We start from the raw sequence: 16,214 nt of genomic DNA, 5'->3' as shown, positions 1-16,214 counted from the left end.
AGATAACATGACTTCTCCCCTGTTTTTAAAAATGTTCATAATGTGCAGAATATTAATTCCAATTTATCTGATATGTTCTGATATTTTTCTTATTCTCCAGAATATTTTAATTGTGTGTTATTTTACTGTTTGTGTGGCCTTTTGCATAAAATGAATTTTCAAAAATTGCATTAGGTGAGGAACTAGTGTTCCTGTAGTTTATGTTAGTATTATACATTTTACTGTGTGTCTACGTATTTTTATTTAGTTTTTATACTGTTGTTTTATTTTTAGTTATTTACTGCTGTAGTTTTTGTTAAAGAGAAAAAAAAACAAAGCACGCAGCGCCACGGCACGGCAGCCACGCGGCCCAGCACCGCGGCCCACCTAACCCCGCACAGCCGCGACCCAGCCCAGCCGACCGAATCGGTACGCGCAACGACCGCATGCCCAGCCCGCTCGCTCGCCTCCAGCCACTGACTAGCGAGCCCCGCGCCTGTTCGTCCTCTTCCTCGAGCCGAAGACCGCTGTGCCGCACCGCGCGCGCAGCCCTTCCCGAGCCCGAGTCGATCTGTGCCCCTGTTCGACCCCGTGACCTTTCAGGTCACCGCACGCGAGCCAACCTCCGCGAGGATCCCCGCAGCCCTTTTTCCCCGTCTCCTGTTGCTGCACGCGTGAGCTAGGGCGAAGCCGATCTCGTGAGGAGCTCCGCAGTCCGCCGCCTTCGTCGGACGACCTCGCCGCCGTAGGGACGCTTCCGGCCACGCCGTTTACTCCCCTCGACCCTCCGCTCATCGCTTCACCCCCTAATTTATTTTCGTGGGCAGAGAGCCACCGGAGCGAGGAACTCAAGCTCGTCCGCCGCCGCCGGAGCACACCGCGTTCTCGTCGTCGCCGTCGCCCGCAGAGCACGCCCCGTCGTCGTTTGACCTCACCACCGCGTCCGCAACTCGAAGCCGCCTCCGCCCGTCACCTCACCTTCGCCGGAGCACCGCCGGAGAAGCGCCGCCGGCGACGCCCGAGACCGCCGCCGTTTTCCTCTGTCTTCGGGTGAGCACACGCGCCCAGCTAATCAAGAACTGCCACGTGGCACTTTGCTACAGGACGCCCACATGAGTTCGCTACAGGACCAGGCGTTTTCTGTTGCAGTTTTTGTTTTTTAGATTTTCCTCAAATCCTCAAATTGCTATATCTCCAATTCTATATATCCAAATTAGGTGATTCTTTTTTCCTATGCACTCAAAAAATCAGCACTTTATCACAGTACCAAAATCTCACATGTTTGCACTGTTCAAACTTGAATTCGTTGAATTTGAATTAAACCTTCCGGAGGCCGTAAATTCCCAACCGTTTAACGAAGTTTAGTGATTCTTTTTGCATTGTGATCGTAGTGCAATTTAGGTGCTGTTAAGCTACTATTTTTGGGTTTTTGAAATGATTTTTCTTGCTGTTGGTTTTATTTTGGCTTTATTTGAGTTTCGGTGATTGATTGTTGATACTGTGCAACATGTAGATTGTCCGGAGTGCGACGCGAGCTATTGTCAGGAGTGTGACTTTTTGAACCAGAACCAAGGCAAGTTACATGTTGATCATCCTTTACCTATTGTTTTCTATGCATGTAGTTATATCACACTATGAATATATGCATGGATAAGAATACTATTTTATTTTGAGCTATCTTCCCGCCATTGCAGATCGTGGTAGGTGTAGTTGCTATGCTTTGTAGACAGGGGTGGTTCGTGTATTCATTGAGCTAGTGAGAATTATATATATAACAATTTGAGTAGTAACTCAGGGTTTAATTCACCTCTGGGCGGAAGTGGTATTGCTAGGGTGGTTTGTGACGACCCGAGACCGACGCTCCAGACGCCTTCCATGTTTTTCGTTAGCGCCGTGTGTTTTATTTGTTTGTTGCATTTCATCATCGCACCATCCGCATTGCCTTGGCACTCGTTGCCGTCATTGTTTTTGAAACTTGCATTCATTCATGGTTTCCGCCTCTTCTTTGTCTCTGTTGACCTTCTCTCAGACCAACCGGACCGCTCTCTTCTCTCTTGTGATGAGGACATCAATACCATTGTTACACCCACAACCCCTACTACTACATATACTGGACCAATTACTAGAGCTCGCGCACGCCAATTAAATTATCAGGTACTTTCGTTTCTTGGTAATGATTCTAATGTTCATGAGAATATGATGCTGCCTAAATTGGATACATTTGTTTTGCTTACAAATGAAGGGCCTGGCATGGATAAGAGGGATGAACATTGGAGCAAGAACAAGCATGGAGTTGATGGCATGCGCAAGGGGAACAAGAACGGAGTTACAAGTGATGATTTCAGGACTTTGAAGCCACCATAATGAGTGCATGAAGCCTTGGACGAAATATACAAGATGCCACTTCATAAACTTCGTCCAGAGGCTATTCTAGGTGTTGCGTCACCTTATTATTGGGCCAGGCCCATGTAATTTCGAAATACATAAGTATAGGCTGTTTTTAGAGTCCGTATGTGTGGGGAAACAAGGGATAGGGTTGGTTTCGGACCCCTTCCCCAAGGGCCACGAAATTCCCCCCCTCTTCCTCTATATATACAGCCATTAGGGCACCGTTTAGACTTTGGGTTTTGTTTAGATTAAAAGTTCGCCATAGCTGCAACTTCGCGTACTTCGTTTGTGTTCAACGACCAGACCAAGGCGTCACAGAACCCCACCTTCATTAATAAAGCTTTCCTCTTATATTCGCAATATCCAGATTGCAATCTTAGTTTCTTGCTTGTTCTTCGTTTGCTCGCAGGAAACAGGCCCTCGTGGTCAGGTTGATCGTGCTCCGGCGTGGTCAATAACCCTCGGAAGTTGGTTTAGCGATTGCTAAGGCGTGACGTCTCGCACGTTCGTAGTCGGATCGTCAAGGTCGACTCCCACAGAAAACGATAGCCACCATCTCATCGAAACTTCGGGACACCTTTGCCTCTATCAAGTGGTATCAGAGCCCAGGTTGCTCGGTGAGATTTTACAGTTTTTCGTAGTTTAGATCGAGTCTGTTCTTCATACCTATAGTCCACGAAAAAGCAAAAAAAAGGGGTTAGTTCATCTTATCCGAACCAATCTGAGCCTTTGCGTAATCTTTTCGGTATTTGCTTTGTTGAATTTGCGGTTGCATCGTCGTGTCAAGTTCCTGGTCCTAGCGTCTAGTCCTTTAGAGTTTCGAGTTCTGTTTACAAGTTGTCACGCCGCCGCCGCACCATCGTCATCACCGCTGCCATATACCACCATTGTCATCACCGCTGCCATATACCACCATCATCATCACCGCTGCCATATACCACCATCGTCATCACCGCTGCCATATACCACCATCGTCATCGCCGCTACCATATACCACATATCCACTGCCATCACGTTAATCCGAGTCCACCTCCATCACAGATTCGCCACCAGTCCGTGTTCCACCGCCCTGCATATATCCGCCACCAGTCCGAGTTTCCACCAGATTCATCTCCGCCACCAGTCCTAGTCCGAGTCTAGTAAATGTTGCTTTGTTCTCGATTTCCAGATCACGCGGTACTCCGAGTCGTGATAGAGTAGGACTCCCCAACTTCCGAGCCATTCGTAGAAGAAAAATAGTTCCAGTTTCAAAAAAAGAACTAAGTCTGGAAAATTCTGGCTAGGCAGTTTTTAGGACATTTGTAGACTTTTTTAAAAAAAAATTGTTGCGGAGCAAAAAAGAGAGGAAAAAAAGTGCAAAAAAAATGAAGAAAAGAGAAAAAAAATCAGTGTGTGCTCCTCCCTTGTTTACGTGCAGCGCCGTGATTTTTTTAGTGTTCTAGGCTCGCGTCTCTAGTACGGTCTAGCCTAGGACCAGCACAATATCATCGTTGAGGCGTTTATTCAACTTTGCATATCTGAATTGATTATTGCTGACCCTTTTTGCTACCATATTATAAGCCTTCCCAGCTCCACATACATCTACATCATGCGTTTGACTCTCCCTGGTAATCGCTTTATCCAAGCTTTGAGAGTTTTGACTACATCGGTTGCCGATCACCGCCTGCTGCTGGGTAAGAACTGGTAAGAATTTGAGATTTGCTTGACGGATTTGTGACACCCACCACCACCACCACTTGTTAGTAGTCTGTAGGATCATATTCTTGTGTGTTTCTATTGCTGCTAACCATGCCAGGATCACAAGCCGACGAGATTGACTGGGAGAACTTAACGAACAAGGAGCTTCATGATAAGTTTCAGCAAATGATGTCTGAACAGGTGCAAGATCTGCTGAACAATTTTGAAGAGGCCATGGAGAAGATCACTGGCCTTGAGAAGACGTGCTAAAGAAAGCTCGATAACAGATTTAATGAACTGCTTGCGCGTCTTCCACCACCGGTTGCACCTGCCGCACCTCTGCAACAACAACAACAACAACAACAACAACAACAACAACAACAACAACAACAACAACAACAACAACAACGACTAACTCCACGTCGCGTAACAGCCCTTCGCCGAGCGAGCCGTGTTCCTCTTCAGCCTGGCCAAACTGTTGGTGCTGCTGTTGATAATTTTGTGGCTCCTGCTGCTGATGGGGAGGAGGATGATTATGCGGGAGATTACGAGGATAAGGTTGATTAAAATCAGAACTACGTGCAACCACCAGCACCACAACCACCAGGTCATCCACATGCAAATAATGGCAATGGTAGGGCTCTCCCTCAGGTACGAGATCATGACCATCTCCCTAAACTGAAATTGAATATTCCACCATTTGAGAGTAGATATGTTCCTGATATGTATCTTACTTGGGAGTTAGAAACTAAACAACGATTTACATGTTTACAATAACCTGAGGAGAGACGTGTTCCTGCTGCTGTTTGTGCTTTCACTAGCTTTGCATGTGTTTGGTGGTCTGGACATTGTAGATTATATCCTATTCCAGCTACTTGCGCTGCTTTGAAAATTGCTATGCGTACTCGTTGGGTTCCACCATATTATCAACAAAATTGCAGCGTTTAAGACAAGGAAAAAATTCCGTAGAAGAATATTATCAGGAATTACAAACTGGCATGATTAGATGTGGTATTGTTAAGGAGAATGAAGCTATGCTTGCACGTTTTATGGCTGGATTAAATAGAGACATTCAGACCATTCTAGAGTATAAGGAGTATAATAATATCACTCGTTTATTCCATCTTGCTTGTAAAGCTGAACATGAAGTGCAGGATCGACAGGCATTGGCGCGAACTAACTTTTCTGCAGGTCGACCTTCATCATGGACACCACGTGCATTCTTTACTTGCACTACACCATCACCTCCATCAGGTGCCACCTCCAGCCGTGATACAAGAAACAGGCACAACCACCACTCTCTGCCAAGAGCACACCTGCCGGGCCTGCGCAGAGCTCTTCTTCTTCCATGGCGTCAACATGGCACACAAGTGATATTATTTGTCGTCGTTGTAAGGGAAGAGGACATTTTGCGAGAGAATGCAAATCTCAGCGTGTGATGATTGCTACTGAGGATGGTGGGTATGAGTCCGCTAGTGACTATGATGAGGAGACTTTGGCTCTTATTACACATGAAGAACACGGTGGAGATGATTCTGATCATGAGACGCAATACATGGCTGCTGAAGATGCTGACAGGTATGAATGTTTAGTTGCTCAACGTGTTTTGAGTGTGCAGGTTACACAAGCTGAGCAAAATCAGAGGCATAATTTGTTCCATACAAAGGGAGTTGTGAAGGAACGTTCTATTCGCGTCATCATAGATGGAGGGAGCTGCAACAACTTGGCTAGCATGGAGATGGTGGAGAAGCTATCTCTCACCACAAGACCACATCCACATCCTTACTACATCCAATGGTTCAACAACAGCGGCAAGGTTAAGGTAACACGTACTGTTCGTGTGCATTTTAGTATCTCTACATATGCTGATTATGTTGATTGTGATGTGGTACCTATGCAAGCATGTTCCTTATTACTTGGTAGACCATGGCAATTTGATAAAAATTCTGTACACCATGGTAGAAACAATCAGTATACTCTTGTTCATAAGGATAAAAATATTACTTTGCTTCCTATGACTCCTGATTCCATTTTGAAAGATGATATTAATAGAGCTAATAAAGCAAAACAGGAGAAAAATAAGAGTGAAAATCAGATTGTGGCAAAAGAATTTGAGCAACAAATGAAGCCTAATAATAAACCATCTAGTGTTGCTTCTGAAATTAAATTGAAAAGTGCATGTTTACTTGCCACCAAATCTGATATTGATGAGCTAGATTTTAGCAAATCTTTTTGCTATGCTTTTGTGTGCAAAGAGGCATTATTTTCATTCAAGGACGTGCCTTCCTCTTTGCCCCCTGCTGTCACTAACATTTTGCAGGAGTTCGCTGACATCTTCCCACAAGACGTGCCACCGGGATTACCACCTATTCGAGGGATTGAGCATCAAATTGACTTAATTCCCGGTGCATCGCTACCCAACCGTGCACCATACCGTACCAATCCAGAGGAGACGAAGGAGATTATGCGTCAAGTACAGGAGCTGCTCGACAAAGGTTATATATGCGAATCTCTTAGTCCTTGTGCTGTTCCTATTATACTAGTGCCTAATAAGGATGGTACATTGCGTATGTGTGTTGATTGTAGAGGCATCAGTAATATTACTATTTGTTATCGTCATCCTATTCCTAGGCTAGATGATATGCTTGATGAATTGAGTGGCTCTACAATATTCTCCAAAGTTGATTTGCGTAGTGGATACCATCAAATTCGTATGAAATTGGGAGATGAATGGAAAACAACATTTAAAACTAAGTTTGGTTTATATGAGTGGTTAGTCATGCCTTTTGGGTTAACTAATGCACCTAGTACTTTCATGAGACTAATGAACGAAGTTTTACGTGCTTTCATTGGACGATTTGTGGTAGTCTATTTTGATGATATACTGATTTATAGCAAATCTTTGGAAGAACATTTGGAACATTTACGTGCTGTTTTTATTGCTCTACGTGATGCACGTTTGTTTGGTAACCTTGGGAAGTGCACCTTTTGCACCGACCGAGTATCTTTTCTTGGCTATGTTGTTACTCCACAGGGAATTGAAGTTGATAAAGCCAAGATTGAAGCTATTGAGAGTTGGCCGCAGCCCAAAACGGTCACACAAGTGAGGAGTTTTCTTGGACTCGCTGGTTTCTATAGGCGTTTTGTGAGAGATTTTAGCACCATTGCTGCACCTCTCAATGAGCTTACAAAGAAGGATGTGCCTTTTGTTTGGGGTACCGCACAGGAAGAAGCCTTCACGGTATTGAAAGATAAGTTGACACATGCTCCTTTACTCCAACTTCCTGATTTTAATAAGACTTTTGAGCTTGAATGTGATGCTAGTGGAATTGGATTAGGAGGTGTGTTATTACAAGATGGCAAACCTGTTGCATACTTTTCTGAAAAATTGAGTGGGCCTAGTCTGAACTATTCTACTTATGATAAAGAATTATATGCTCTTGTTCGGACTTTAGAGACATGGCAACATTATTTATGGCCCAAAGAATTTGTTATACATTCTGATCATGAATCTTTGAAACATATTAAAAGTCAAGCTAAACTGAATCGTAGACATGCTAAATGGGTTGAATTCATTGAGACTTTCCCTTATGTCATTAAACACAAGAAGGGTAAAAAAAATGTTATTGCTGATGCTTTGTCTCGTCGCTATACTATGCTTTCACAACTTGACTTCAAAATATTTGGTTTGGAGACCATCAAAGATCAATATGTGCAGGATGCTGATTTTAAAGATGTAATGCAGAATTGTAAAGAAGGAAGAACATGGAACAAGTTCGTTATTAATGATGGCTTTGTGTTCCGTGCTAACAAGCTATGCATTCCTGCTAGCTCTGTTCGTCTTTTGTTGTTGCAGGAGGCGCATGGAGGAGGATCGTGAAGAAGACGGAGGACGTAGTTGCTACACATTTCTTTTGGCCAAAGATGAGATGGGATGTTGAGCGTTTTGTTGCTCGCTGCACTACATGTCAAAAAGCTAAGTCATGACTCAATCCTCATGGTTTATATATGCCTTTGCCTATACCTAGTGTTCCTTGGGAGCATATATCTATGGACTTTGTTTTAGGTTTACCTCGAACAAAGAAGGGGAGGGATAGCATATTTGTTGTCGTGGATAGATTCTCTAAAATGGCACACTTTATACCATGTCATAAAAGCGATGATGTTGTTAATGTTGCTGATTTGTTCTTTCGTGAAATTATTCGCTTGCATGGTGTGCCAAATACTATTGTTTCAGATCGTGATACTAAATTTCTTAGCCACTTTTGGAGATGTTTATGGGCTAAGTTGGGGACTAAACTGCTTTTTAGTACTACTTGTCACCCCCAAACTGATGGTCAAACTGAAGTAGTCAATAGAACATTGTCTACTATGCTTAGGGCTGTTTTGAAGAATAATAAGAAAATGTGGGAAGAATGCTTGCCTCATATTGAATTTGCTTATAATCGTTCGTTGCATTCTACTACTAAGATGTGCCCTTTTGAAATTGTGTATGGTTTCCTACCTCGTGCACCCATTGATTTGTTGCCTCTTCCATCTTCGGAGAAGGTTAATTTTGATGCTAAACAACGTGCTGAATTGATCTTAAAAATGCATGAGTTAACTAAGGACAACATTGAGCGTATGAATGCTAAATATAAACTTGCTGGAGATAAGGGTAGAAAACATGTTGTCTTTACCCCTGGAGATCTTGTTTGGTTACATTTGCGTAAGGATAGGTTTCCTAATTTGCGCAAATCAAAGCTAATGCCACGTGCTGATGGTCCTTTTAAGGTGTTAGAGAAAATAAATGATAATGCATATAAACTTGAGCTGCCTGCAGATTTTGGGGTTAGTCCCACTTTTAACATTGCAGATTTGAAGCCTTATTTGGGTGAGGAAGATGAGCTTCCGTCGAGGACGACTTCATTTCAAGAAGGGGAGGATGATGAGGACATCAATACCATTGTTACACCCACAGCCCCTACTACTACATATACTGGACCAATTACTAGAGCTCGCGCATGCCAATTAAATTATCAGGTACTTTCATTTCTTGGTAATGATTCTAATGTTCATGAGAATATGATGCTGCCTAAATTGGACACATTTGTTTTGCTTACAAATGAAGGGCCTGGCATGGATAAGAGGGATGAACATTGGAGCAAGAACAAGCATGGAGTTGATGGCATGCGCAAGGGGAACAAGAACGGAGTTACAAGTGATGATTTCATAACTTTGAAGCCACCATAATGAGTGCATGAAGCCTTGGACGAAATATACAAGATGCCACTTCATAAACTTCATCCAGAGACTATTCTATGTGCTGCGTCATCTTATTATTGGGCCAGGCCCATGTAATTTCGAAATACATAAGTATAGGCTGTTTTTAGAGTCCGTATGTGTGGGGAAACAAGAGATAGGGTTGGTTTCGGACCCCTTCCCCAAGGGCCACGAAATTCCCCCCTCTTCCGCCATATATACAGCCCTTAGGGCACCATTTAGACTTTGGGTTTTGTTTAGATTAAAAGTTCGCCACAGCTACAACTTCGCGTACTTCATTTGTGTTCAACGACCAGACCAAGGCGTCACAGAACCCCACCTTCATTAATAAAGCTTTCCTCTTATATTCGCAATATCCATATTGCAATCTTAGTTTCTTGCTTGTTCTTCGTTTGCTCGCAGGAAACAGGCCCTCGTGGTCAGGTTGATCGTGCTCCAGCGTGGTCAATAACCCTCGGAAGTTGGTTTAGCGATTGCTAAGGCGCGACGTCTCGCACGTTCGTAGTCGGATCGTCAAGGTCGACTCCCACAGAAAACGATAGCCACCATCTCATCGAAACATCGGGACACCTTTGCCTCTATCATCTTGTCTTCTCCGTGGGCTTTTGTCAGACCCTGTTGTCTTCGATTTCCCCTCTCGTCTATATGGCCAGCATCTTTGCACATTTCATCGACCACTTGCGCGCGTCCGAAACCTCTCCGAACCCGACCCGCACGGTCATGACCAACAAGCCCGGATCATCCCCAATATCCCTAAAACATCTCCGTTTTCTTATTTGGACTCCCTACCTTTTTATTTCTCAGCCGTCCGCCCCTAACCTAATCCACATGCTATAAATAAACTAGTCCGACCCTAATCTTTAGGAGGCTTGTCCCATCAGTCTCGTCCCCGCCGCCAGCCATCCACCCACTCGCCTCACACCTTGGGATCCTCCCAAATCCATCCCGGGCCAACCATCATCTCCCCTCGATCCATCTACCCAACCACACCGCAGCCAGCCGCCTTGAGGCGCCCTCTCCCTCGAGCTCCAACGGAACCGCGCCACCAGGATCCTCGCGGGCTCAAGCCCCTGCGCCGTGCTCCTCCCCTGCTGCGAGCCTCTGCCTCGCCTCGTGCCTGAACTCCTTTCCGAGCCGGAGCTCCTGCCTCGACCTCACCTCCACCTCGTCGCGCCGGCGACTCGTCACGCCAGACTCCTCCCGCAGCAGCACTGCACCAAGCCTCGCGCCGCAACCTCCTTCTCCTCGTGCCCATGCACGAGCAGACGAGCTGAAGCTCCCTCCTCTCAGTTGTTTCGCCCCCGAGCACGCAAGACCAGCAGGACCGCGCCTTCCTCCCGTCTCTCTCTGACTTCCTCTTGTTCTCTCTCTCTCAGTTCTCTCTGTCTCTTTCGTCAGATTTCTATGACGCCTCATCGCTATTTTGCCCAGTCGCCGTTCAAGTTCGTGCCCGGCCCCGATCTGGACCGCATCTCCTCTGCTCCGCCGTCGTGGCCTCGGATCCGGTCGGTTCCCGTGCACCTTCGCCCCGCCAAGTCCCTCGTCGTGCCGCCCTTCGCCAAGTCCACCGTCGCCGGCCTCTGCTTCCCCTGCAACGAGCAGCAGCCGCTGCATCTTCTCTGCATCGAGCGCCGCTCGATCCCGCCTGCGCCCGTTGACCGCTTCAACCTTTCGCGTGGGCCAGCCCCTCCCTAAGGCCCAGATATGCCTCCACCGGCCTCCTCTCCAAGGCCCAGCCGCCAGCTCGCCCGCTTCGGCCTGCCTCCTCCCTGCACCAACGGGCTTGGCCCATGGTGAGCAGCTCCCCCAGCCCAGAGTGCTCAGATTCGTCCCGACACGTTTTTTTCTCCTCTGGACGACTTTAGTAATTATCCAGAGTTGCCTGCTTTGTAGAAAAACCCTTCTAGTTCATGCATTTAATATCTCACTAACCTTGCATCGAATTAAAATGATGTAAACATGTAAAATGCTTAGGATTTCATCTAGTTTCATAATATGCTGCTTTCATCCATGTTTAAAATGTGTAACTTTCTGTTTGCTATTATTTTGCTCAAATGCCATGTTAAAATGATTTATTTCACAACTAATTAACCGTAGCTCCGAATTTAATAAAATTTATATGTAAATGGGGTAGAGAAATGCATAGTTCAACATGGTTGCATTAATTTGCATGTTTAATAACTCTAAAATTGTGTATAGGGAAGAACATTACCAAATCCAAAATATGCATATGAGGATTTTCCGGAATTGTTGTTTTCATATGCTTGATAGGTAGTTTTCATATGCTTCACCCCTTGCCATGTTTAATAACATTTAATATTGTTGGGTACATAAACGAGAGAGAACTAAGTAATTGAATGCGGTGTTTCGTCAATATGCAACTCGTTGCATATTGAGCTCCACTTAATTTGTAGTATTGTTTGTGCACTGCCATGCCATGCCTTATTAAACCGGACATGCATCATACTTGATTTTGCATCATGCCATGTTTATGTGATGGTTGTTTACCATGATGTTTCCTTCTTTCCGGTTGCGCTTCTCCTTGATAGTTCCGGTTACGTTGCGATTGTGAGGATTCGTTCGACTACGTTGGTTCGTCTACTTCATGGATCTCGTTCTTCTTCCTAGCGGGATTGCAGGCAAGATGACCATTACCCTCGATATCACTTCTATGTTTTCTGGCTAGTTGTTCGCTCTATCTCTATGCTTGCGCTACCTACCACTTGTTTATCATGCCTCCCATATTGCCATGTCAAGCCTCTAACCATCCTTTCCTAGAAAACCATTAATTGTTTGGCTAAGTTACTGCTTTTGCTCAGCCCTTCTTATAGCGTTGCTAGTTGCAGGTCAAGATGAGGTTGATTCCATGTTAGAACATGGATATTTTGGGATATCACAATATCTCTTATTCAATTAATGCATCTATATACTTGGTAAAGTGTGGAAGGCTCGGCCTTATGCCTGGTGTTTTGTTCCACTCTTGCCGCCCTAGTTTCCGTCATACCGGTGTTATGTTCCTTGATTTTGTGTTCCTTACGCGGTTGGGGTTATGGGACCCCCTTGACGGTTCGCTTTGAATAAAACTCCTCCAGGAAGGCCCAACCTTGGTTTTACATTTGCCTCACCTAAGCTTTTCCCTTGGGTTTTCGCGAGCCTGAGGGTCAACTTATTTTACCCCCCGGGCCAGTGCTCGTCGTGAGTGTTGGTCCAACCTGTCAACCGCCGGTGGCCACCAGGGGTAACTCTGGACTGGCCTACCGGAAGTTTGGACAATCCGGTGTGCCCTGAGAACGAGATATGTGCAGCTCCTATCGGGATTTGTTGGCACAGTCCGGCGGTCTTGCTGGTCTTGTTTTACCATTGTCGAAATGTCTTGTAACCGGGATTCCGAGACTGATCGGGTCTTTCCGGGAGAAGGAATATCCTTCGCTGATCGTGAGAGCTTGTGATGGGCTAAGTTGAGACACCCCTGCAGGGTATTATCTTTTGAAAGCCGTGCCCGCGGTTATGTGGCAGATGGGAATTTGTTAATGTCCGGTAGAGAACTTGACACTTGACTTAATTAAAATGCATCAACCGTGTGTGTAGCCGTGATGGTCTCTTCTCAGCGGAGTCCGGGAAGTGAACACGGTTTGGGTTATGTATGAACGTAAGTAGTTTCAGGATCACTTCTTGATCATTGCTAGCTTCACGATCGTTGCATAGCTTCTCTTCTCGCTCTTATTTGTGTATGTTAGCCACCATATTTGCTTAGTTCTTGCTGCAACTCCACCTCATTACCCCATCCTACACATAAGCTTAAATAGTCTTGATCTCGCGGGTTTTGAGATTGCTGAGTCCTCGTGACTCACAGATACTATCACAACAGTTGCAGGTGCCGATGATGCCAGTGCAGGTGATGCTACCGAACTCAAGTGGGAGTTCGACGAGGACCTTGGTCGTTACTATGTTTCGTTTCCTGATGATCAGTAGTGGTGCCCAGTTGGGATGATCGGGGATCGAGCATTTGGGATTATCTTCCTTTTCTTTTGGATTTGACCGTAGTCGGTCTATGTGTGTACTCTGAATGATGTATAATTTATTTAAGTATTGTGTGAAGTGGCAATTGTATGCCAACTCTTTATCCCATTCTTGTTCATTACATGGGATTGTGTGAAGATGACCCTTCTTGCGACAAAACCACCATGCGGTTATGCCGCTAAGTCGTGCCTCGAGACGTGGGAGATATAGCCGCATCGTGGGCGTTACAAGTTGGTAATCAGAGCCATCCCCGACTTAGGAGCCGCCTGCTTGATCGAATCGCTGACGTTGTTGAGTCTAGAACAAAACTGTTTTGAGTCTTAGGATTATATATATCGGAGAGTTGGATTCTTTTTACTCCTGAGTCCCTTCGTCGCTCTAGTGAGGCCTCCTGTCGTAGATGTTTTGTCTTTCCTCTCCTCAAATTTCACTAATTTGTTTTTTAGGATCACGCGGGTATCTTGGGATCGTTCTGATATTCTTGTGATGAGAACATTGTTCTGGGTTCCTCCTGACATTTAGGGGTTGTGGCAGTGTCCCGGGGAGTTGAGCTCCGAGGTGTTGTCATCACAATTTTATCGTTGTAGTTCTGGAATACCTGAGTTTCGCCGACATCGAAAATCTCTTTTATGCAGTTGTTGGTGAGATAACCTCGACGCCACCCAGTATTGGGCGGGAGTTCGGGAGTATTGCCATAGCTCGTATAACGGATGCTTTTCGAAGGTTGAGGTACACGATTTCCGGAGTTTTCTTGGTTATGTGTTGACGGATGGATACAGCTGTATGTAGGGATTGTTAGTTTGGGTGAGATATATTGCTTCCCCTGTATCCCGAACACCAGATTGCACAACCAGAAAGTTTCGGGAATTTATAGGTGGGAATTCAAGTATCTCCTAGGATATCTTTCCGACAGATACATGATATGAGATTGGCGTTCGACGTCTAGTGGTCCGCCTGTCCACGGTTGGTTTTACAGTGGTCTCGTTGTGTCTTAAAGAGTCCTTGGCTATGTAGACTCGGGGACGCTTCGTATGTCATGTGCACTGCCTTGTACATGATGGTGCTGTACGATCGAGCCCGTGCGGGCCCCACCACGAAAAGTTCGAATGAAATCTCTATCATATGTTTGTTTCCGGCTTATTTTGCAAGCCAGTCCTTTGTTATTTTTTGAGTTCTGGTATTCGAGTTGCTTCAAAGTCAAATGTGGATTCCATACATTTTCTAAACGGTGTTCTCATATTTCTATGGGAGTGCTAATCCTTTCGATCATCGAGGTTGTCATGTTATTTCTTTTCCAACCGGTGTGCTTCCCTTCAAGTTAATCATATTCTTTCAATTTCTGCTAGATCAATTATTAGTTCTTTGCAACGGCGTTTGTTTCATCCGTCCCAAGTTGCCTTTGTTCTCCCACCCTCCCACCCTTTTTCTTCAAGGAATCAGATTTCTTAACCAAGTAGCCTTTGTATTGATGGGAAGTCTCTCCATTCTTTTTCGTCAATGTTCTTATCCGGTGATTCTCAGGAAGATACTAACGGAGTTTCAAGTTTATCATTCTCCGTTCTCTTTTCTTCTCTGGTGGATTCAATTCAAGCTTTGTCGATCATATCCTTTCCTCATTTCAAATGTTTTCTCATGCCGGTGCTCCTCTTAATCATCCACCTCTTTCTATTCATGTTTATCTAGAGTGCTGAAGATATCCCAGAAGATTCAAGTTTCTATTCGTAATCCTTTCAAGCTATTTCGAGGTCTTACCTTATTCAAGCCATTTAATTCAACCGACGCAATCTTTATTTTAAATCATTCAACGGTGTATCTTTGGAGTGGGCCCTAACCCACAGGTCTTTTCCCAGGATCTTACCTGACTCTTCTAATTTATCCGGAGCGATTCTCAAATTCTTTCAAAGTTTGATGTAAGAATAAAGTATCATCAGTCATATGTCTTTCTCCAAGATCTTTCAAATTCTTTTCACCGTTGGTTCAACCTTTCTATTCTTCATTCCGGAATGCCTCAACAATTCATGGTGGTGTTTCTCGTCGTCATTCTCGGATTTTGAAGACCGAAGAGGAGTTCCTCTTAAATCCTTACCCATTCTTCCAAAGATGCGTAGTTCAAGCTTGATGCCATCCTCTCATAATTGTTTTCGATTGTGAGAATTCTTTTCACCCATCCGACGCATTTCAGTAGTTTCTTTCCTTTCTCGATCACCCGAAGGCCATCATTTCTGAATATTACCCATTCTCAGATTTCAGCTCTCCTTCTCCAAATCTTATCGGTGCACCGTTTAAGTATTCTCTAGACAACTTGTCATCTCTACATTCTCTTGTATCTAGATTTCTCAAGTATCTTTATTCATTTTCTAATTCTTCCCAGTGATTCGTGCTCTTTTCTTCGTGTGTTTCAAGTTCCTACGGTGGTTCGTTTAAGATTCCTCTTCCTTTGATATCATATCAATTTATTCGTTGTTTCAATCATACCGGTGGTTCGTTGAAGACCTTCTCAAGTTTACGCTATATCTCTCTCAATCCTTTCTACGAGAATAAGTAGTATGCCAAATCCGTTGCTTGTCATCAATTTAAATTGGTGAAGGATACGCATAACGTAATTCTTATTATTGTTTCATCCAAGTGAGCTAGTTTCTTCTTTCAAGAGTTGTTCATCATGTCAGTTTTCCGGAGTTCGAGATGCTTCATCTTTTCTTTTCCGGAGTTCCAAGTTTTCCACATTATCTCATTGCGAAGCTCCATCTAAATCATTGCAAGGCTTCACCTTGTGTTTTCAACTTCTCTTTCTTTTTGTCATCCTTTTATTTCCGGAGTTCTTCTTGGAGGCTCTACATGATGGTTCATCAAGGATTCCTTTCATTCTTGTTTTGTTCTTCAAGATTTTC

At 44.6% G+C, this 16,214-nt stretch overlaps 1 long non-coding RNA gene across 1 annotated transcript; it reads left to right on the top strand.

The window, feature by feature from the left end:
• The first annotated feature begins 494 nt into the window (after positions 1–494).
• On the top strand, positions 495–1,734 carry LOC123170282 (uncharacterized). Its single transcript, XR_006485125.1, has 3 exons — positions 495–724; positions 807–1,029; positions 1,493–1,734. It is a non-coding gene; the product is annotated as an uncharacterized lncRNA (long non-coding RNA).
• Positions 1,735–16,214: the final 14,480 nt, after the last annotated feature.

This window comes from Triticum aestivum, chromosome 7D, assembly GCF_018294505.1.
Source record: "Triticum aestivum cultivar Chinese Spring chromosome 7D, IWGSC CS RefSeq v2.1, whole genome shotgun sequence".
In the NCBI taxonomy this organism is placed as follows: Eukaryota; Viridiplantae; Streptophyta; class Magnoliopsida; order Poales; family Poaceae; genus Triticum; species Triticum aestivum.
This window is presented reverse-complemented; position numbering and strand designations above follow the sequence as displayed.